Source organism: Emys orbicularis, chromosome 13 (assembly GCF_028017835.1).
Source record: "Emys orbicularis isolate rEmyOrb1 chromosome 13, rEmyOrb1.hap1, whole genome shotgun sequence".
Classification (NCBI taxonomy): Eukaryota; Metazoa; Chordata; order Testudines; family Emydidae; genus Emys; species Emys orbicularis.
Genome location: NC_088695.1, coordinates 34861098 through 34883756, shown reverse-complemented (window position 1 = coordinate 34883756; position 22659 = coordinate 34861098). Strand labels below are relative to the sequence as shown.

At 48.8% G+C, this 22659-nt stretch overlaps 1 protein-coding gene across 1 annotated transcript in view; it reads right to left on the bottom strand.

The window, feature by feature from the left end:
* RNF157 (ring finger protein 157) overlaps positions 1–22659 on the bottom strand; it is a 79051-nt gene that overhangs the window by 41677 nt on the left and 14715 nt on the right. The window lies entirely within an intron of this gene.

Here is a 22659-nt window from a genome sequence, read left to right as displayed (position 1 = left end):
TAGATAAGTTCATGGAAGATAGGTCCATCAATGGCTATTAGCCAGGATGGGCAGGGATGGTGTCCCTAGCCTCTGTTTGCCAGAAGCTGGGAGAGGGAGACGGGATGGATCACTTGACGATTACCTGTTCTGTTCATTCCCTCTGGGGCACCTGGCACTGGCCACTGTCAGAAGACAGGACACTGGGCTAGATGGACCATTGGCCTGGCCCAGTATGGCTGTTCTTATGGGAATGGAGTGCCTGGTAGGATTCCAGTCAGGAACCTAAACTATCTGGTAGGAGGGATTCAAGTGCTGTCCAGGCTTTGGCAAACATTTCCGATGTGGCTGCCGTGGAAACCGCGGCATTGAGATTTTACATGCAAACCAGACAGGTGGTTTGGTCGTAAGGTTCCATGAAGTGGGGTTTCTGCCTTTGATTTCCAGCTCCTTTGGATGGAGAGATAATGCACCTTTGAGATCCTGTTCCCCCTGGCTCTCCTCCCCGCCAGCCTTTTGCCGGAGTCTAATGTGTCCAGCATGCTAATGGTGGGTATTTTTAGACTGCTGATGCTGCAGAACGCACTCCCTGAGGAGGATCAGGGGGACAGAGCTCAGTCTCTGCCTGGCTGCTATGGAATGAATACAAATTTGCCCATTTAACCAGCTGCGCTCCCGAGATAGATGAGGAGGGATACTTGGTATCTCCGGGAGCCGCACTGAAAGGTGGCGACAAAGTACTCTCCCACCTCGGGAGGGCGTCTGACTCAGGAAGGGCCGGGGCCGCGGCATCCCGGAGTCACACAGGATCAATGCCTGGGGGATGGCAGGCACTGCAATCGTGTGTCGAGGTGACCTTGAGCGCACGAGCTGAGCGCTCAGGCTGGCTGCCGTTCACAGGGGCAGGGCAGAGCCTTTAGGTCTGAGATCACCAGGGAGCGGCCACTGGGGTGGAAACGATGCCAGATGCTGAGGGGCTTAGAGATGCTAGAGTCTTGGCAGCCGATTGCATTCTCCTGGGGCAGCTCTGCCATGCACTCCCCTGTGAGGTCCGCTCCTCCTCACCCCCCTTGGGGCACACGCAAGCCGCGAAAGGTGCAAGGGTTCCACAAGGCCATTGTCCGGCCTCTCTGCAGGACTTGCTGGATGCAGAGTTGGGCACATGCTGTACCATCCTCTGGGTGGCCACCCACCCCTGCGCAGCCCAGCAGCTCTGGAGAAGACTGTCTTATAGCACAATCTTCCCACAGCTTCTCCTAGCCAGGCCAGCAAAGAAGTGTAATCAGAAAACAGATCAAGGGGGCAACGCAGCGTAAGCTGCACCACCCTGGCACGCAGTGAGGGCACACTAGGAGTGTAATTTACACTCATTTAGTATCCTGTGGGGGAGCAAAGCCAGGCTTTGCCCATAGCAAGGGCAGCTGCCAGTTAGCAGATCCTCCATGCATGGGCGAGCCATGCAGCTGTGACATTCCAATCTCATTTCCTGGGTGCTAACAGAGCCTGCGTTCGCTCTTTTGGTGTTTCCAATGTATCCTTTTCTCTCCAGCGAAGTCAGATCTATGGCTGCAGACTCAGATATGCATTGAAACACCATAGACCAACGCTGGCGGGAGTCACAAACGGAACAGTTTGACTCAGGGATGCTCTTGGTGGTTTTGAAAGCATCGCGGACAGTTGTTCTGGGTTTATTTAAATTCATGGCTTAAAAAAAGAAATCTTTGGAAAAAACGGGGCCCATTCTGATCACATCTGCTGGTGTAAATCAGGAGTAACTCCACTGTGAGAGCCGAATCAGCCCCCAGATAGTTCAAAGATTTGCACTATTAGTTGATCTCTCTCTCTGTGTCTCTCACACGCACTCTCTCCTTTGTTCTAGAAGACAGACAATGCCGTCTCCCATACTGCGAGTGGCTTTTACAAAGCTTTGTTTGTTCCGACTGTGAGGCTGTTCAAAAGGAAACCGGAGACCGCACGCCACATTCACCTTTCAGCTTCCATCAGCAACTGCACCACTAAACAGCAGGCAGGTACCTGCCGCAGACACGCACGGATGAAGCTGCTGAACACGCCGGCTGGGCCTGATGCTCCCTGCACCGCAATAGAAGTGCTATATTCAGGGTACACGCATGCTTGGGAAAACACATGTGGGAGTGAACACACGTGGCTAGAGTTGCCTTTCTTGTTCTTTGCTAATTGCTACTCTATTGTGGCAGAGCTCAGAGGCCCCCATAAGGGAGGAGGGCTCCATAGTGCAGGGTATTGCACACACAAGAGAGAGTCCCCGCCCCAGAGAACTTCCAGTTGGATTAGTTTAATTCTTCTCAAGAACCACTTACTGCCAGTTCCAAACAGCGAGCGCCAGACTGCGAACTCCAGGGAGACTTTTCCAAGTGTACATTTGTTGGCACCCAACTCTCAATGCAAGTAAGTCAGTGGGAATCCGGCAAAACTCCCAGAAAGCTGTGGGATCCCAAGCCCGAGAGCTGTGAAAGCTTTTCCTCTGCACAGACACGCTACCACCCCGGGAACGTTTAAAGTTATGAATGGAATCAGCAGGGCATGATCTTCAAACACCAACCCTGAGTAACGCTCCTAGTGTACAGGCCACGGTCCGGCAGACACTGCAAACAGCCTCCTTATTTGAAACGTTTTGGCGCCACCGAGTGGTGAAACTGCATTGTTACCTTAAACCAGCCGCACAACAGCGGCAATCGGGCATGACGCCTTTTATAACTGGGACAGATAATTGGACAGATCCAGCTATGCTGGAAGCAGGCGTAACTCCAGCTGAAGTCAGTGGAGTTCCACCTTCTTCCACACGGTTTAACTGACTAAAGGGCTCTGACCCTCTACAGCAAGTCCAAGAGGACAGAAGATTTCTGGTGCAGAATTTGATTGAAGCCACGAAGCTCTAACGGGGCGGCCTTAGAAGGGACATTAGAGCTGTTTGGCAAACCTTGCTGGGATAGCAGGCTGCTGTTCCACAAGAATGAAGAGTCAGGCTTGGCCGAAAACTTGATTCTTGCTTCATTTAACGGGACACGTTCAAGGCTGGGAGATGGCAAATCGGAACCAAAACAAACCCTCTCCCCCGCAAAAAATGTTTTTCTATTCAAAACCATTCCCTGCTAACAAAGGATCCATCATGCCCTGGAATCCTCCAGAGCTGTAATCCAATGAAAGGGGGGTGTCTAAATGGAGGTCTCAGGTCCGGCAATGCTCCTTTCACCTCCTGGGTGGAGGGGTTCCAAATTTGATCATGCAATCATAGAAATATAGGGCTGGCCTGGACCTTGGGAAGTCACCCCGTGTGCTAAACCTAGACCATCCCTGACTGGTGTTTGTCCAACCTGTTCTTAAAAGCCTCCAATGAGGGGGATTCCACAGCATCTCTTGGAAGCCTATTCCAGAGCTTAACTTCCCTTAGAGTTAGAACGTTTTTCCTAATATCTAACCTAGACCTCCCTTGCTGCAGATTAAACCCATGACTCCTTGTTCTATATTCAGCAGACATGGAGAACAACTGATCCCTGTCCTCTTCAGAACAGCCTTTAACATACTTGAAGATTGTTATCAAAGTCCCCCCTCACTCTTCTCTCCTCAAGATTAACCATGCCCAGTTTTTTAAAAAAACTTTCCCTCATAGCTCAGGTTTTCTAAATCTTTTATCATTTCTGTTGCTCTCCTCTGGATTCGCTCCAATTTGTCCACATCTGTCCTAAAGCGTGGTGCCCAGAACTGGACAGAGGTCTCCAGCTGAGGCCTCACCAGTGCCCAGGACAGCAGCACAATTTCAACACTCCGGTTAACACACCCCAGAATGATATTAGCCTTTTTTTGCAACTGCATCACATTGTTCACTCATATTCAGTGTAAAAAAAACAGGAGTACTTGTGGCACCTTCGAGACTAACAAATTTATTGTAGCATAAGCATTCGTGGGCTACAGCCCACTTCATCGGATGCATATTCAGTGTGATCCACTATAACCCCCGGATCCTTTTCAGCAGTGTTACCACCTAGCCACTCACTTCCCATTTTGTAATTGTCCATTTGATTTCTCCTTCACACACACACACACACACACACACACTTTGCACTTATCTTTATTGAATTTCATCTTGTTGAATTCAGACCAATTCTCCAATTTGACACAGTTGTTTTGAATTTTAATCCTGTCCTCCAAAGTGCTTGCACCCCCTTGCAGCTTGGTATCATCTGCAAATTTTATAAGCGTACTCCCCACTCCATTATCCAAGTCACTGATGAAGATACTGAAAAGTAGCAGACCCAGGACTGACCCCTGTGGGACCCCACTAGATGCACCCGCCCAGTTTGACAGCAAACTATTGATAACTACTCTTTGAAAAAACAACGAGGGGTCCTTGTGGCACCTTAGAGACTAACAAATTTATTTGGGCATAAGCTTTCATGGGCTAGAACCCACTTCATCAGATGCATGGAGTGGAAAATACAGTAGGCAGGTATAAATACACAGAACATGAAAAGATGGGAGTTGACTTACCAAGTGGGGGGTCAGTGCTAACAAGCCAATTCAATTAAAGTGGAAGTGGCCTATTCTCAACAGTTGACAAGAAGGGGTGAATACCAAGGGACGGGGAGGGGGGGGGGGAAATCACTTCTGTAGTGCTAATGAGGCCAATGCAATCAAGGTGGCCCATTTCTAACAGTTGACAAGAAGGTGTGAGTATCAGCAGAGGGAAATTAGTTTTTGTAGTGACCCATCCACTCCCAGTCTTTATTCAGGCCTAATTTGATTACACCTGCACCGAAGAAGAATAGCCATAGAGGCATCATGAGAGAGAGCATAGCGTGTGCATCTCCTCTAACAGGCTACAGCGACTCCAGAACAAGATGGCTTACACCAAAATCTGAAGGTGCAGTATACAAGTACTAAAGTTTCACAGCTTGCATAACTCCACAGTCTCAATATCATCTGGGACTGCTTCTGGCCACACTTACAAAAGATTCCCACCAATGTAATGTCACTGATCTCCAGGAGTTTCCCGATTGTCACCACAGTAACAAAGCAGAATCCAGTCCTTTAGTCTGTTGCATTAAATCAGCTCTGTGCTAATGCAGCTATGTCTAGAGGTTGGGGTGATTGTTAGAGAACAGTTTTCTATAGGACGGGAAATGATTTGCCTCTGTAAGCTTGTTCCATTTTGCTGATCATAGGGAAGCGGAGACTTCAGATCTCGTCTGAGGTGATAAAGTGTCAGAACTCAGGCACTTAGCACAGACACCCATGAGCCAATGACACTGCAAGGCTCCCAGCCAATGACATAGTCAGTAAACCTTTTTTTTTTTTTTTTTTTTTGAATCTCAGACATCTTCGCATTCCACCACCCCCGCCCTCCCCACACACACAGCCTTAAGGAGGCAAAAGGTTGCTGAGTCATTAACTTCAAGGTAATGAGCTTTTTAATGAGTCATGAGAACTAAATGGAAACCCTGCAGTATTGCTAATTTCATCTGGAACAAAACGCTAGAGAAGAGAGAAATTTGTGCCGCATGATTGCTGCCCCTGACTTCCCGGCTATTAATATAAACGTCTCTGGGCACCCTGGATGGAAAGAGCGCTCCGCAGTTAATTTAACAGCGCTGTTGGACAGCTGTTCAATTCTCTCATGGCTCGGCTTCAAGGAAACCCCGAGAGCTGCGTCGGAGCCACGCTACACCTGACGCACACCACGTGATTTCTCAAAGCAGCAGTGGGTGTCTAAGTCAACAGAAACCCATTTCAACCCATGTTAGAAGCAGCATTGTTTAGAGTGGTTAAAGCACAGGTCCGGGAATCAGGAGATTAGCTGCATCTAGACTAGAGAAGTGAACCACTGGCGAGTGAACCAGTGGGACAGTACTGGTGCAGGTCAGCCCAGTATGGCCGCACTGGGGATGCAATTTCAAATGCAGTTTGTACTCTGCATCTATTACTACAGCCACGCAGATCTCGGAGTAGCTATCCCACAATTACCAGCACGGCTCCCAACATTTTGATTTTGATGACACTTCATTTTCTGACGGAAAACTGCTCTGCCCAAAATTTTCTGGCCAGCTCGAATAATGATCCAGTTTTTTAAAAAGGCCGTGTACAGTGTAAGTTAACAGCACACTGAACTAGCTCCTGGGACTGTCCAGCTAGCATCAGATAGAAGCTGAACTAGACCCGGTTGGAAAATAGTGGGGTTTCCTCCAGAAGATTTTGATCATTTGTCAACGTTTTCCCCAGAAAATCCTGGATTTTTCAGAGAAATATCAAAAACCAGCATATCAGCGTTTTCCAGAGAGCAGCCACTTGTCACACAGAAAAGTGTGTTCAGTCAAAAACCCAAGTTTCCATTAAAAAAAAAACAATTTCAGGGAAGATTTTTGACAAGCCCTTATCAGAACCACTTGACTGTGTTTCACAGGCCCTATACTGCTAACAGCTAATGAAGGATCTTCCTTTAGCTCAAGTGGAAAGGGCCTGTCCTTTGGGAGTGGGACCGCCGTTCTACCCCTTGCATCACTATGAAGTTCCAAGTGGTCACGAGATGCAGCACAGGGCAACAGAGAATACCTGCATTACCATGGATTTGTTACACAAAGCAATTTCTTTTTCAAATGAGAGAGGGGACCTTAGACTTGTTTTCCTTTTTGATAAAGAGCATTTCTTCTTGTGCTCCCCAATCTATTGGGGCTCATGTCCTAACAGCAGGCAGCTCTGGTTATTTAATCAGTTTGGTTTGTGGTATCATAATTAGTCAGCACATCGAAATAACAGAGCTGCGACTTTAGAGACAAACATCAACGTTTGTAACATCTGAAAAGCCAACCCAGCGCTAGACAAAGCTGTGAACTTTCAGAGTCTGGAAGAAGTTGTCAGTTTTACTCTGAGGACATGGTAGCTAAATACAGCCTTCTCGTAACAACAAGCACGTGGGTGATCAGGACAGGAAACAAGCGTGTGACTGGGGTTGTACACTTGGTTTCAACGCCTTCATGAGCAGTCCTTGAGGAAACTCCTCTCTAGCCCTGGTTCAGGGTAGGCACTTCAGCAAAACCTGCCTGGTGCAATGTGATCATGGCCCATAGAGCAAATCCTAGAGTAACTCCAATTGCTTTGTGTGGTCTGCATTCCCTACTTTGTACAGCATGCCTTTCATAAGGACTGATTCACCAACACCTGAGAGAGCCGTTACATTTCTAATGCCGTCAAGACAGCTTTCTAAACAAATACAAGCTGCCACATCAGCCTGACATAGTTACTCAAATAATGCCAGGGCCTATTAGCTGTAGAGTCAGGCACAAGCCCCAGAACGCAGCTCTGGATCCAAACTCCTCCAACATACAGGTGTGTTTGGATCTGAGGAGCAGGTTAGCAGGTCTCTGGAGAGTCACCTTTCCTCCAGGGTGGTTGCTAATGCAGTTCCCCGGGCTGGTCTCAGCAGGGCCTTTGTCACACACAGTTTCTTTGCCCCCAGATATTCGTTAGTAATTAGCTTCATTGGCAGGGAAGCTTTTGACCAGAGCGGGTATAGTAGCCCCCGAAATCCACAGGAGCTTCCTACAGGAGCAGTCACAGCATTTAAGGAGCTGTTGAGACATCTTTATAGAAGATGAACCTGTTCTTCAGAGACAATCGCTCACATGAGCACACCTATTCTGTGCATCTCTCCCAATCTATTTTACTGCTGAGGATGTTTAACGGGGGCCAATGTCAATGCTTATCCACTCCCATCCCCTTCATTTCAGTGAGAATTGTGCATGCTCAGCCTCTCTCAGGACATGATACATGGAACATCTCCCTCAACCGAACAGCAGAAAACCTGCCCCATGATGAATGATTCCAGACCACAGGGCTGGTTTCAGCCCCTCGCTTCATTGACTTGAAAGAGGCCCTGTGTGCCTGCCGAGGTGTGCTGTGAACACGCCAACTCTGGAGGATGGGGTCGCATTCAAACATAGACACACACAGACACTGAGTTGGTAGCCATCAGAGATGGGCCCAACCAGGCTACAAAGTCTGGATCGATGTTCAGATTCTGAAGCTCCCCACACCAAATTCAGGGGGATTTAGAGCAGGAGATTTGGTTTTGACCCATTGTACAAAGAGGGGACGAGAAAATTTGGATCAGGGTTTGGATTCTGGAAAAATCCACAGAGCTCGGGGGAGTTTGGAGCATCCCCAACCCCTACCTTTCTGAGAATGTAGTAAAGGAGGCTGCTGTGTATTCTGTAGCTGGAAGGAGACAGCTTACTGAAATCCAGTCCCTGATACGAGCCCAGTTGCATTTGAACAGTGCAAATCTAAGAAACCCTCCCAGAATCAGATCCAAAACAGGATAAGATCCATGCTGCATACACAGTACTGAAACTCATGCACTGAAAAATCCTGAGATAGCTAAAAAAAAAAAAAATCATGAGACTTTTTTAAAATAAAATTTGAGTCTTTTTTATTGCCATCTGGTTTCTGACCCATTAGGGCATACCCACTTCATTGTCACACCTTTCTCTGACAGCAGGAGGGCCAGACACTTTTGGGGTTTTTTTTAAATGAAAGCTGAAATTCTTACATAAATCACCTGACTCCTGCAGCCGGACCTTTAAGAAAAGCACCAAATAGTTCGCAACACTGCAGAGTGGGCAAGCTTGGGAGTAAATATCCGCCTTCTTCATGCAAGAGATCCAGAGAGAACTCGAAAAGGGAAGAAGTGGCCATCAGAGCTTCCATGTTCATTCCATGCCTGGGACAGACATTTTAGGACAAGCGAAGTGACAGGGAAGGAGACAGCGCTTCTCACTTTCCTAACAAATGAGGCTTCCTGAACTGGTGTCCATGTAACCCAGGAGCCCGGATCCATTCACACAAAGTCCAGGACTCCATGCCTTGAAACTATGTAGCTAAGGAGCCTGGAGACGCTCTACAGCGCCATAAATTGCCAGTCTGCAGCCATACAGGGTCCTGTAATGCTCCCAAGCACTGCTCTAAGCCCTGGGTAATCCCAGGGAGTAATTTTATATCAAAGGTAAGACTGTCCCTGCCTGAACCCAAAGGAGTCCACACTGACACCCCTGATCCCACCCCTACCCCACAGCTCCAGTCCTGCCACTGTATTATTACTGTCCCGTTCTGAAGACACGTCCCCTTACACCTCGGAATAGCCACGTCCCATACAAACAGAAAGGACAGTCCCTCTTGCAGCCTAGATGGCAGTCAGATCCTACAGAAGGAGGAAGAAAAGCCCACTTGTCGAGACGCACAGAGCCAGAAGCTAGGGGGAAGAGATAGCTCAGTGGTTTGAGCATTGGCCTGCTAAACTCAGGGTTGTGAGTTCAATCCTTGAGGGGGCCACTTAGGGATCTGGGGCAAAATCAGTACTTGGTCCTGCTAGTGAAGGCAGGGGGCTGGATTCAATAACCTCCAGTTATATCTCCATTAATTTATTTAATTATTTATTTATAATTTAGCTCTGAAGTCAGTGGAGTTATTATCACGACCTACACCCAAGTACCAGCAGAATCTGGCCAGTCGAACTTCAGCTACAGCCCAGCACCTACTGTGCTGACAGACAGTAACACCATCTCTACAGCCCTTTCTGCCCTCCCCCAAATGGCCCGTGTTTATTACACGCTACAGTCTGTTGCAGGGACCAAGCACTGGAAATTGGTATTGATCTCCCATCCCAGCAAGAAGCATTCAGGGGCCTGTTGTACAAAGTTACCATGGGGATGTGGAAAAGCAGAAGGGAAGGGCTAAATTCACCCCAGCAGGAAAGACCAGGTCTTTGGTACCGCGTACAAGCAGCCACAGCCCTGCAAGGACACAGGTGGGGACGCAATGGCTACGGTCTTCTAGCATCCACAGACACCAGTGGGAATGGAGGGCACTCAGCTCTTGTCAGGAGACACTCGGCATCTTGCGGGTTAGACCCTACATCCCTATCCAGTGTAGGCCATGGCTTGTCAAATGGTTTAGAGGACAGTCTGGCTTGGTCTAAGCTGGCCACGCATGCCATGGGAGTACGAACAGTGCTTCAAGGACAGTAGGTTTAATATCCGTTCAGCTAGTGTATAGTTTCATGGCCTGCACATACCACTTGAGAGACCTCAGCTGACAACTGCCCTCCACCTAGGGTGACCAGATGTCCCGATTTTATAGGGACAGTCACGATTTTTGGGTCTCTCTCTTATATAGGCTCCTATTACCTCCCACCCCCTATCCTGATTTTTCACACTTGCTGTCTGGTCACCCTACCTCCACCTCACTCGTAACAAATCTCCTTAATAACAAGAAATAGCATCTTTTGATCACCTGGCCAGAAATGTACCTAACTTGCCCTGTTAGAGGAAGACAACCACAGTAGCCCAGCAAGCCACCAAAAGGCAAATTCTGTAGTAGCCCAAGTGTAACAGGCTGGCAGACTGTCTGTGGACACAGCACAGCTGTGCACGGGCTGGCCTCCCACAGCTAGCGCTGGGTAATGACAGCAGAGAAGACACGACAGTGCAGGCTGGAGAGCGGAGGACATTACCTACCCAGAGCCTGTGCTGGGCTGGTACTGCCCACGCTGCGCTGTCTTCACTGTTAGCCGGATTCAAACTCACTCGGTCAGGCTAGCGCTTGCCCAGCTTTTGCTACATAGACGGACCCGAACACTCGCGAGTCACACTATTTAGCTTAACAAAGAGCAAGTTAAGGGGTGACTTGAGTACAGTCCATACCACCTACATAGGGAACAAATATTTAATAATGGGCTCTTCAATCCAGCAGAGAAGGGTCTAACACAAGTTCACACACAGTAAGTTCAGACGGGAAATGAGGCATAAATGTTTTAACAGTGAGAGTAATTAACCACTAGACCAATTTACCAAGGGGGGGGGCGGGTGTGGATTCTCCATCACTGACCATTTTTAAATCAAGACTAGATGTTTTGCTAAAAGACACGCCCCAGGAATTTGGCGGAAGTTCTCTGGTCCGTGCTGTACAGGTCAGCCTAGATGATCTCAGTGGTCCCTTCTGGCCTTAGAATCTATGACTCTGCTTAGGGGTGCAGTGCTCCTCTCCAGAGCCATCCTGATGTTGGTGCAGAGGGCCCTGCAAAGAATTACTGCTATCTAGCCAGGGACCTGGAATGCCGGCATCACTGTAGCATCCCAGAGTCTCCAAGTCATGCATGGATTTTATTCTCACACCACCCTGTGCAAGAAGGACATGTTATTCCCATTTTACAGATGAAGAACTGAGGCACCAGGTGGATGAACTAACTTGCCGGAAGTTCCGCAGGGAGTCTGTGGCAGAGCCAGGGATCAAACGCAGGTCTCCCAAATCCCAGTCCAGGCCCTATCCAACCTCTTCCCTGCTGAATCGTTCGCTGATGAATCTTGTTAACCGCAGTCAGGACATGAGAGGGTTAGAATCTCTCTCTAGGTAGGAGCTAAGGTTATGGACAGAGAGGCCATGCATGGAAAAACCTACGACCAGCCAAGCTTGCGAGGAAAGCTTAGGCTGAGTTTTGTCTAGTGGTGTTAGATGAGTTACCAAAAAAGCCAAACCCCTAGAAATGGGGGAGAATTGGACCATATACAGAGTGGGCATATTCTGTTCAGAGGAGGGTGCTTACTCCAAGACTATCTGATCTGCAGGTAGAACAGTGATCTGCAGGATTTCTTGCACTGGATTCAAAGTGGACAGCCGTGAGGTAAGATCCAGCAAACATTAAGAACTGCTCGTACTGGCACACAGAACGCCTGGGCACAGAGACAGGTGACAACTTGCCACGCCATGCACAGCTGTAAGGACAAAGCTTGGATGGTTAGCGCTGCTGATGGGACCCATGCAAAGCCATTGAGAAGAGAAAACCGACCATCTGAAACCCTCGGGCAGCGCCGAGGCAAAACGCTGCAACGAGCGAGGCGCTGACAAATGACACCAAGTGGGCTTTTTTGTAGGCGAGTGAGCAATTATCTGGCCCGAATTTCCTGATGGCAAGAATGGTCTGATTAGCAAGTACATAAACAGAGGGCATGCGTGAACACAAATGGTAAAGCAATGCCTGGCAAATGGCAGCTGCCCCAGGATTTTCTTTATGTCTTCAATGCAGAGAGAAAGCGAGAGCTGCATTCTCCAAGCAGGGAAGCACATTTCCAGTCTTTATTAGCTTCCGTCTCCCGTCAAGGAGTCATCGCGCGCTATTGGGCCAGTGCAGTCAGGCACAATCCACATCACAAAAAGGAGAAAACGGGAACCAATGTCACGTATAGAATTGGAGCGAGAGAAAGCTGCTGTGATGTTGTTTTCTAGCACTGGCACGTTTCCACTGCAATTGAAGATGCGACTGCAGCACGTGTAGACATACCCAAGCTGGCTCGAATCACAATAGCTGTGAGTATTATGGGATGTACAAGCCCTTGTGCATGGGCTCTACAAGGGACCCTGGGTATATATTTGAGTAGCTAGCCCGTGCTGCCACAGCTTCATTGCTGTCATTCAAGCCAACTAGATCAAAGCTAGATCAGGTGTGTCTACACGTGCTGCAGTCACACCTCTGATTGCAGTGTAGACATACCCTTGCATATATTGGGAACACGCAGAATAGACAGAGCCGTGATAAAGGGTTAAAGTCCCATCTCAACTGAGCTGGACCTGACCCACAAAATTCAGCTCTGGGTGTGAAATCTCTGTGATTCCAGGGGTGTTCAGGTCAACCCATTGTAGGAGACAGGTGCCAGCAAAGTTCAGATCTGGAGCGGGCTTTGGTTTGGGCCGATCTCTGCAAGTTATATTGTTCTCTCCTATGTATTGTGAGATGGAGTCGCCATTCTCCCAGCTGAAGGGCTAATGCTAAAGAGAACTGGACAGTGATTTGTCCAGCAATTGTGAATTTCAGAGGCATTCTTCAGAACAGGAAGGATGCTAGCACTTTGGAGTGGATGAAATGAGGAAGTTTTGTGGAAGAGTTGCTTTGTGAAAGTGTTCGCAGTTTCACACCCAGAACAGTTGGACTTTTCATGAAATTTTACATCCTGCATTTGCATGTCAAATATTTGCATCTTTTCAGAGGGTTTTTTAAATTATTATTTTCAAAGCCACTTCTGCTAACGAGAGCACAACTTCACTCAAAACTTTGCCTATTTTTATTTTATTTTTTGGTCCCAGAAATAGCCTCCCGAAACAGGCGACCATCAAAGAAAAATCATACAAAACCTTCAATAAATGTTTTGCATGTACAAAAATAGACCCGTTTCTGACTCTGCAGTGAAACGCAGACACAGGCACATTTTGACTGGTCTCAGTTTTACTGCAAAACTGTTGCACATCTCCATTAACAATATATTTCCTATTTTGCACACGTGATCTCTGCCTCCTTAGATTTCCAGTTCAGCGCTTTCTTAGACTGTAGTTAATTACAGTAAGACCTCATTGACTGATCTCAACTTCCCTATCACCCTATTGGCTAATGACAAGACTAGCAAAGCACCAACTACATGGGGTCAGATTGGCAAAGACCTTGGGGTTTTTCGCCTTCCTCTGCAGCATGGGAAATGGGTCACTTGCAGGTTTAAACTAAAGTAAATGGTGGATTCTCTGTAACTTGAAGTCTTTAAATCAAGATTTGAGGACTTCAGTAACTCAGCCAGAGGTTATGGAGCTATTACAGGAGTGAGTGGGTGAGGTTCTGTGGCCTGCGATTTCCAGGTCAGATTAGATCAGTGGTTCTCAATCTATTTACAAGTGTGGGCCGCACATGCAGCGCTGTGTGTGTTATGTGAGCCACAGCCACACAATATATATACTGCCTGAGGGTGTCACATGGGCCGCAGCTGTGTGCAGATTGGGCCACAGGTTGAGAACCACTGGACTAGATGATCATGATGGTCCTTTCTGGCCTTAAAGTCTCAGCAGGCTGCCGATAAGGCACCTCCTTCCCTATCCATCTCTCTCTCTGGCTCGTGGGCCAGGCTGAGCCCTGCTGTAACTCCACTGTATTCCACAGAGGGGCAATAAGGATGGCAGCAAAGAGCCCACTCAGCTTTTCACCTTTCCCCACCCAACCCCTTGGGCCAACATCAAGCTTGGCAAGGCTGCTGGCTTCAATGGGTTCATCTGGTCAACAGCGTGGTGGTGGCTGGGTCTGCGTACATATCCACACCTGGCTTCCCACCACCAATGTCTCCCCCTCCTGGCCCTACAGTAAAGTCTATAGGGCCACAGTCAAAGCAGATGCCTCCATGCAGTGCACAAGGTAGGCATTTGTTATGGCCCTGGGTATTTCTCCAAGAACCCCAAGTACGTTCACTTACCATTTAAAGAGCAACTATTGTCCCCCAATTTCCTCCCCTGACATTGGTTTGTCCCCACTAACATCCGACCTAGAGATTCTCCTGTGCCCTCCGCTCCTCCCACTGTAGGCCAGCGTGACAACTCACCTTTGGTTTATTCCCTCCGTAAAGCACATCATAACACACACACCCCCGCAACACTGCCCACAATGAATGTCTCCCAAGTCCGGCAGGCTCCCAACAGTGGCTGACATTTAACGCTCTGCTGAGCTCACCAGCAACGCGGCAAACTCCAGCTTCCGAGAGGATCCCAGACACTTCATGGCTGTTCTTTAAATAAATAAATCCAGACACACAGAACCAAAGGAAAGAAGGCGGCAGGGGGAGCAAAAGCTTGTCTAGACTAATCTGCATCAAGTTGTCAGGCTTCTTTGTTAGCCTCCTTCCTGCTTCCATGTTAAGGATGAGCTATTTATCCTATCAGTATTGGAAAGAGTTCATGAGCGTCCAACAGATACTGCTTAACACCTTGGCTTCTGCTCGCCCAAACCTGAATCCAAAGTCCTATTCGCATAGGTCGGGATTTAGGTATCAGCCACATCTGCCACAGTGCTGCCAGGACACAGGTGGGGAGGTGATGTCTGGATTTCTACTGTAAGCCGGTCCAGGGAAGGTATTTGTAAAGCCTTAAGGGGAAGGCTGCAGGAATGCAACCCGCGCCCGGCTTTCTCGGGTGGCGTGGAGCACGTTCAACGGCAAAATGGCAGAGCTGCTCAATGATGGTCGGCAATACCATCGGGCGCACGTCATCGTAGTGAACCGAACAAGCAACGGTCCTTGTGGTCATTGGATGGACTGCGGGTTTCATGGACAAAGGAACTCTGCGATGCCGCCCCCCCCATACATTTCAGGATCCAGTTCAAAACCACCCCTCCCTGTTTTTAAAACCCTTGTTCAGTCCTAGCTGTCTCAGGAGTATCCTCACCCTAACCTCCACGGGCCTCCCAATTACCGACGCCCCTAGGGAAATATTATCGACCCCATGGTGCAGATGGGGGATTAAATGACTGGCCCAAGGTCACACTGGAAGTTTGTGGCTGAGACACAGAATCAAACCCATCTCCAAAACCCATCTACGAGCCCTGCCTCTCACATGCCTTGCTTCTCTCCCAGTCCCACCACCCAGTCTCGCCATGCTCTGGGTCTGCCTACACAGCAAACGCTGAGCATGGGCTAGTCTACCTGCGCTAGCTTGAATCCAGCTAGCCTGGGTAACAATAGCAATGAAGACAGCTCAGCACAGGCAGTACAAGCCCAACATAGACCTGGTATGTACTTGGCTTGCCAGCCTATTCTGAAGCTCACACTGCGATGGCGGAGTTGCTACTATTACCCGCGCTAGCTGGATTCAAGCTAGCTCAGACAGACTAGCCCAGGCACAGCTTTGGCTGTGTAGACAGACTCTCCGTGCAGGACCCTTCTTCTCTGAATCTCCTGCTACCAGGAAGTGCCTTCCTGTATTGCTCCATCTTATTTCAAAATCCCATCTCAAAGCATCTCTTTTCCTTCTGCTCAGAGGCTGTAACTATTCATTCAGAAGAGCTCTGCAAAGAGTTTGGGGAGACAATACTCTGTACACTGAGAAAGTCCTACCAAAGAACTCCCTGACCCTAAGAGCGGAAAGAACCAAATTCACTGACCCAAACATCCCACACAACCTCACGGAAGGTCACACCTAACGTCAAACGTTGGGACTAGCTAGTAGCTCTAGAATGGGCCAAACCAGAACCCCAGCTCCAATCACGTGAAACCTTGGAGAAACGCGGCTCTAAAGCAACGCTCTGCAGCTCAGGCCCATCATTAATTAAGAGCAAACAATGTCATTGCTTTAGTTGGAAATGCAGCATTAATTCTTTCCAAGCTGTTTGTTTACCCTCTCAGATGCTGTAAAGGCTATCTGATGTCAGGGTCCCTGCTACAAGGAAGCATGCATGGTGGGCAGTTTATAGGCTTTTACTGTAATCAGGAGGCTCTCTCGCAATCACTGCTGGAGGAAAAAAAATACACTGGGATTAAGGCTGAATTTTCATTCTTATGTTGGGGGGGGGGTGAGGGGTTTAGCTGTGGGACTCCCACTGATTTTAAATAGACAGCTAAATCCTTGTGCAGCCCTTAACTCCCTTGGTGCTGCATGGCACTGGTATCCCGACACCTCAAAGTGATGGCGCGCAGCATCACAGGAGTGCTTTCCCTCCTCCAAATAGGTTCATTCAGCAGGCAAGCAAAGTCTTTCCAATCCATAATTATTTTGTTAAGTGCTTATATGAAAATAGACAGTACTGTAAGCTATCTGGGTCTGGGGCTGTCTCTTTGTTCCGTGTTTGTACAGCACCTAGCACAGTGGGGTCCTGGGCTACGACTAGGGCACCTGGGTGCTATGATAATACAAACAACAAATAAAAAAATAAATAAATAAATAAATAATACGGCACCCAGTGCAAAGAACCCAAATATCTGACAAACATTTGCAGCTCGAATTGTGAGAGCCATGTAGTCTTTTAAATGCGTGTTTATCTTTATAAATCAAAAGCTTCAGTGCTCTTTAAACAGAATAAAAAACAAGGAATTACTACCCGGCATTCACAAGCAGGCCAACCACAACAAACCAGTCCTGGCAGGCCACCATTCATGAGTTTCTCTTCCACTTACCGAATGTGCAAGCAATGGAACAAAGAAACAAACATCTCAAGGCTCAGATCCACCTTTCATTTTCGTGCATTCAAAACAGTAAGAAAGAGGAAACTTTGTGGCTTTATAAATTCTGAATATTATTTTAACAGAAAGCATCTTAGCACAGCTTCTCCATTCACTCGCACAGAGCGTACTGTGCACACGGCACATTGAGGGACTCTTGTGAGCAGAAGGCAAACAGCCCTCCAGCAACTTGGCCATTATGAAGAATAATTTCTGGCATGGACGAATACTGCACACAGCTGTACATTATCCCCACCAAAATATGTGCTCTCCTTTTTATTAAAAAGATATATCCTGCCACCAGAAGCCACTCATCTGCGGAATTAACTAAAATCCACTAACGATTAAAAAATGTAATATTTTAAAGGGGAAGCTGAGTTTACTAGATAAAACACTCTAACCATGGGACGGAAGGTTTCCTGGCTAAGGCACTGAACCGGGACTCAGGAGATCTAGGTTCAATTCCCAGTCCTGCCACAGACTCTAAGATCTTGGGCAAGTCACCTGATCTACCCTGTGCCTGAATTCCCTGTCTATAAAATGGGGATGATGTTTCTATCTCAGCTGTATGCAGGATCAGACCTTTAGATTTCAAACTCTTCGGGGCATGCCCAGCAGCACAATGGGGCCCTGACCTCAGCTGCTATTGTAGTATGAGTAGTGATATTATACATCACTTTCAATGGCCTTAAATGGAATGAAGACAAATAATCAAATGAGAAGCTACCATCTTGACAGTCTGATGCTAGGATGTAGGTCAAAATATAGCTGCCATTTCTGAGCATGGGGAGGCAGGGCCTTTCAAAGATGGTGAACGGTAAGTTCTATTTTTCCCCCCCTTAGTTAAACAATGGATAAACTTAACTGTTAGATCATAAAACTCACCAGGCAACCACATCATCAGATGGTCGGGCTGTCCCATGCAGGCAAACAGCAGCTGCATTCTCTGCACCATGGCCTGCATTAACAGTGCATTGATCATGTTAATAAGTCACCATGTAGGCCCCAATTCAGCACAGCATTTAATCATGTGCTGCAGTCCACAAATATTCTGCAAGGCCCCAAAGCACACACTTGACTTTAAGCACTCCTGTGCTTGACATTAGGTATGTGCTTAAGAGTTCTGCTGGATCAGGGCCAGGGGACTCAGCCTCTTTCAGAATCAAGCCCTAAGCTACCTGCCCCAGGGAGCCAACAGCAATGCTGGGAGCAGATCCCAAATCTCCTGCATACCAGGCCCCCGCCCTCACACACAGTCATCCTCTCTCCCTTGCACACCCAGAGCATGAGAGAGGGAAACCAGGTGTCCATTTCAGCCTAGCTTGCTTGGACGGGTTCTCCTGCATGCTGGGCCCTGCAGACTGCACACCACACCTGCAGGCGCAGAGGGGACCCCGGCAGGGGCAGGCTGAAGAAGTGCTAGTGTGACCTGTAATGCTCATGCTGGGGGGTGAGGGAAGGCAAGTGCGCTTCATGCGGACTAAGAGCTCCATGGGGGAGATAACACGAGCCTCCAGGGAAATCTGACTGAGGCCCATGGCCAGCCTAATGCAAGGTCCCTTCTTCTGTTTACCTCCATCCACTCACCCTGTCCCGCTCGCCCAAAGTGCCCCTGCCTCCTCCCCTACCCCACCTGCTGCTGGAGCCGAGTCGTGTGGAGAGCGCGCGCTGCCCTCTGACTCTTGGGCCTGGTGGCAGGGCCGCAACCTTCCTTCAGCCTTTCCTCTCACGTAGCAGTGTGGGGTTCCCCCCACGCCTCATTAGCGTTCACAATCTAAGCACTCACAAGCCCCCAAGGGCTTCATTAGTAACCGAGCAGCAAAGGGTCTGACCACCTGGAATGCGGCTTTCGGGAGAGGCCCAGGACTTGACAGGAAGCCCCAGTAAAAGGTTGTTTCAGTGTCTCAGCCATAGCCCATTGTAAACCACACACCTTAGGCTGCGTCCACACTATAGCTCGGGGTGCGATTCCCCTGCTCGCGTACACGCACTAGCTCCCACCGGGCTAGCGCAAGCAGGGGAGCCGCAGCAGCATGGGCAGTGGCTGTACAGTCGAGCGGGTGAGGACCAGAGCTGCCTGAAATCAGTGTGTAGGTGCTCGGCACGGCTCTGCCATGCCTCTGTCGCCGCTCTCTGTGCTACCGCGGCTAGCCTGCTATTTATACTTTTATAAAGCATACAGCCAGCCGTCCAACCGAAGTGACGGAGAAGTCAAACAGACCTCGTCCTTCCTGGTGTGACATTGGCCCTGGATTGGCTCCCCCTCTCCTGCCGACATCCTGCCCCTTGCCCCATGAACTGCTGTAAATGTTCCGTGTGAATTACTGTAACTCACTGCGATTTTAACTAGGCCAAGGAGTGCTAGTGCGGATACATGTACATAGGGTGACCAGATGTCCCGTTTTTAAAGGGACAGTCCCGTTTTTTGGGACTTTTTTCTTATATAGGCGCCTATTACCCCCCACCCCCGTCCCGTTTTTTCACAGTTGCTATCTGGTAACCCTACATGTACACGAGCAGGGGAATCACATCCCCAGGGTAGTGGAGACGTAACCCTAGTCTACACCGGCTGAGTTAGACCCCCCCACAGTGCAGGTGGGTGGGCTCAACATGAGGAACAATGACATACAACGAAAAAAATCTCAGCTAGGAAAAGAACAGCTTAAATTTTCATCCTGAGCTGCCTGTTTCCATTGCTGCGTTGTGGTAATTTGCCCTTCGAGCAAACATAGGCCAGGTGGCAAGAGTAAACCTCCAATGATTCGCCAGGGTGGGACGAGTCAGAAGTGTGTGTATTGGCATGTAATTGAAGAGCAACATCAGGGACCACCATGGTCCAGCAGGGACCACCGTGATCATCATCTTCCTGTGTAACAGAGGCCTTAAGACTTCCCTGATGCGATTCCTGTTTGAACTACAGCAGATCTAGTTCATGGTGTCGAGGGCTCAGACCTCCACGTCCTTAATAAAATCCGGATTTTACCTGCAAGTCTCTGAGGGAAGTCACAAATAGACAGGAACTAACTTAAATGCAGTATTTCTGGAGGACACAAGCAAATTTATACATTTACCATGTAAATCAGGAGTAAAGCCACCTAAGCCAAAGGAGTTACAGTGGGGTAAGTAAGAAGAAAATCAGAACCATGGACTTAGGGAAAAAAAGCCTCCCACCGTTTAGGGTTACAGAGATGGAAGGCTGCGCTGATAGAATTTACATGACATGCAGAAACGCATCACGCGTCAAAGGTGGGCAGGAAGTGAAGGCAATTCACAAAGCAAGAAAGGGGCTGATGGAATCTGCAGAACTTTCCACTCCAATTGTTAAAGCAATAACGGTCACGTCAAAGCAACAGGACCCAACAGGGGTGACTCACATTAATATTATAGCCTGAAATTAACACACCCCTACGATAAGAGTCAATATGGTAGAATGTGGTTAAGATTCTTCCTCTTCAGCCACATAGCTGGAAAATATTTCTCTCTCATTTCCAAGTCAATTTCAGAAGTTAAAGAAGTGATGAGACTATTTGTATTTCAGCAATTACAAAGCAAAGTTCTCAAATAAAATAATCCTTTTGCTTTACCCTTTCCAACCCTAATTTAAACATGCTGGTCCAAGCGGGTGCTTTATGTGCCACCCCACTCACCCACCCATACTTCGGTATATCTCCAGGAGGAAAACAAAGGGAACACAGAAAGGCAACAGTTTGTCAGTCAATCTGCAATCAGATTTTCACAGGCCAAGTTTTCTAAGTGTCAGTGCAAATGATAAAATTCACACGCAAGGCCAATTACCGCGTGCAGGTCAAGTGTAAAACGGCAGCTGGGCTGTGGGTGTGGTCTCTAACATCAGTATTTATATTCAACACCTGTGAGAGTAGTTCTCAACCTTTCCCGGTGCTGCCACTTCTTTTGCCAGGACCCCTCTCCCTGTTAACAGTATGGGAAGAGCCGGGTGGTAGTGAGTGGCAAGTTAAGAACCTTTGACTTAGGTATTTGACTTAGGTAAATAGGGCGGGTAGAAATTGATCTCTCGGGGATCGATTTATCGCGTCTCATCTAGACGCGATAAATCGATCCCTGAATCGACGCGCGTACTCCACCTCATCAAGAGGAGTAAGCGGCGTCGATGGGGGAGCCGCGGCGGTCGATTTGCCGCCGTTCTCACAGCAGGGTAAGTCGAATAGGATACTTCGACTTCAGCTACGCTATTCGCGTAGCTGAAGTTTGCGTATCTTACATCAACCTCCCCTCCCCCCAGTGTAGACCAATCAGTGTCTTTGCTGCCACTGAAGAATGGTGTTACCAGCAAAAGATGCTGGGTGACAACAATCAGACTCTTGCCATTGGGAAAGAGTGTCTGCTTTACACACACTTCTGGGGGTGGAGAGAGGTACGGCATGCTCCCCTATATCCTTCACCAAACGCACTAGGAGTCTGATTTTTGAATGCAGGGGCCTGAGAGAACATCACAAATCCAGCATCTGCACATGGGCACTCACAGGACGGACAATCACGGAAAATGCACAGATCCAGGTGGTGACCCGTCTAGAGTATGGCCTAGTTAGGACCCAGTGTTTGGAAATGGAGCCTCCCGTGCGCAGAGTGCAGGCCTCAGCAGGGGTAGCCTGTGCCCCTCAGCCCGGCCCTCAGACAAACCAATGAATGCTGACTGGCTGAGTCTGGGCCTCGTCACATGCGCCAGGAGTCGAATTAAAGACGAGGCCATGGAAGCTATGGTAGGTGGAGCGGGTGCATGCACCAGCCTTTCCTGTCTTTGATGCCTGGACTCAAACACAAGCTCACGTCACAAGGGAGTGTGAGCTGGGTAGTCTCTGGCGCACGGCCTCATTTGGGTGCATCACAGCTCAGCGCCACTGGCAGTGTGTGTTCTCAAGAGAGCCAGCAATGGTAGGGCAAGGGACATTGCATCCCCGCTTTGAGCTGCACTGGAATGGCTGCCTTGAGAAGCTCGTCAATTGCCCACCTGCACTGGTGCTATCGGCATCTCCATTTTGTGAGTACAGTACTAGAGTCACCCACAGATTTAGAAGGCGAAATCCTGGGCCTGTTGAAATTAGTTGGATCTACCCAGCAAGCAGAGCATCAGTTAGACATCTTCTAATTGTAAGGATGGGCCTGAAACCACCCAACTCTAAAATTCATGGCCGTCCCTTCCACACCTCTCTCTGTAATGGGCTAATCCAAACACCCCCACAAACTTTGGGAAGCTTGTATCCAGGGATCTGAGTTTTGTAGCTCGGACCCAGATACCATGGTGATAGGTGTGGGATAAGAACCCAAACATGACAGATTTCTCTGGCCAACTCAGAGGTGAAAGTAAGCCGGTACGGTCCGGTATGGCTTCCACGGCGGGGATTTAAAGGGGGGAGCCCAGAGCCCTTTAAATCCCACCCGCAGCTCCGGCGGCTGGGCTGGTGCCGGGATTCAAAAGGCCCAGAGCTCCCGCGGCTGTGGGGAGCCCCGAGCCCTTTAAATCCCCCTGCAGCTCCAGCTGCTGGAGCTGCGGGGGGGATTCAAAGGGCCCAGAGCTCCGCGGTGGCCGGAGCCCCGGGCCCTTTAATTTGCCCCTGAGCCCCGGGGGCTCCCAGCCACCTCTGCAGCTGGGAGCCCCGGG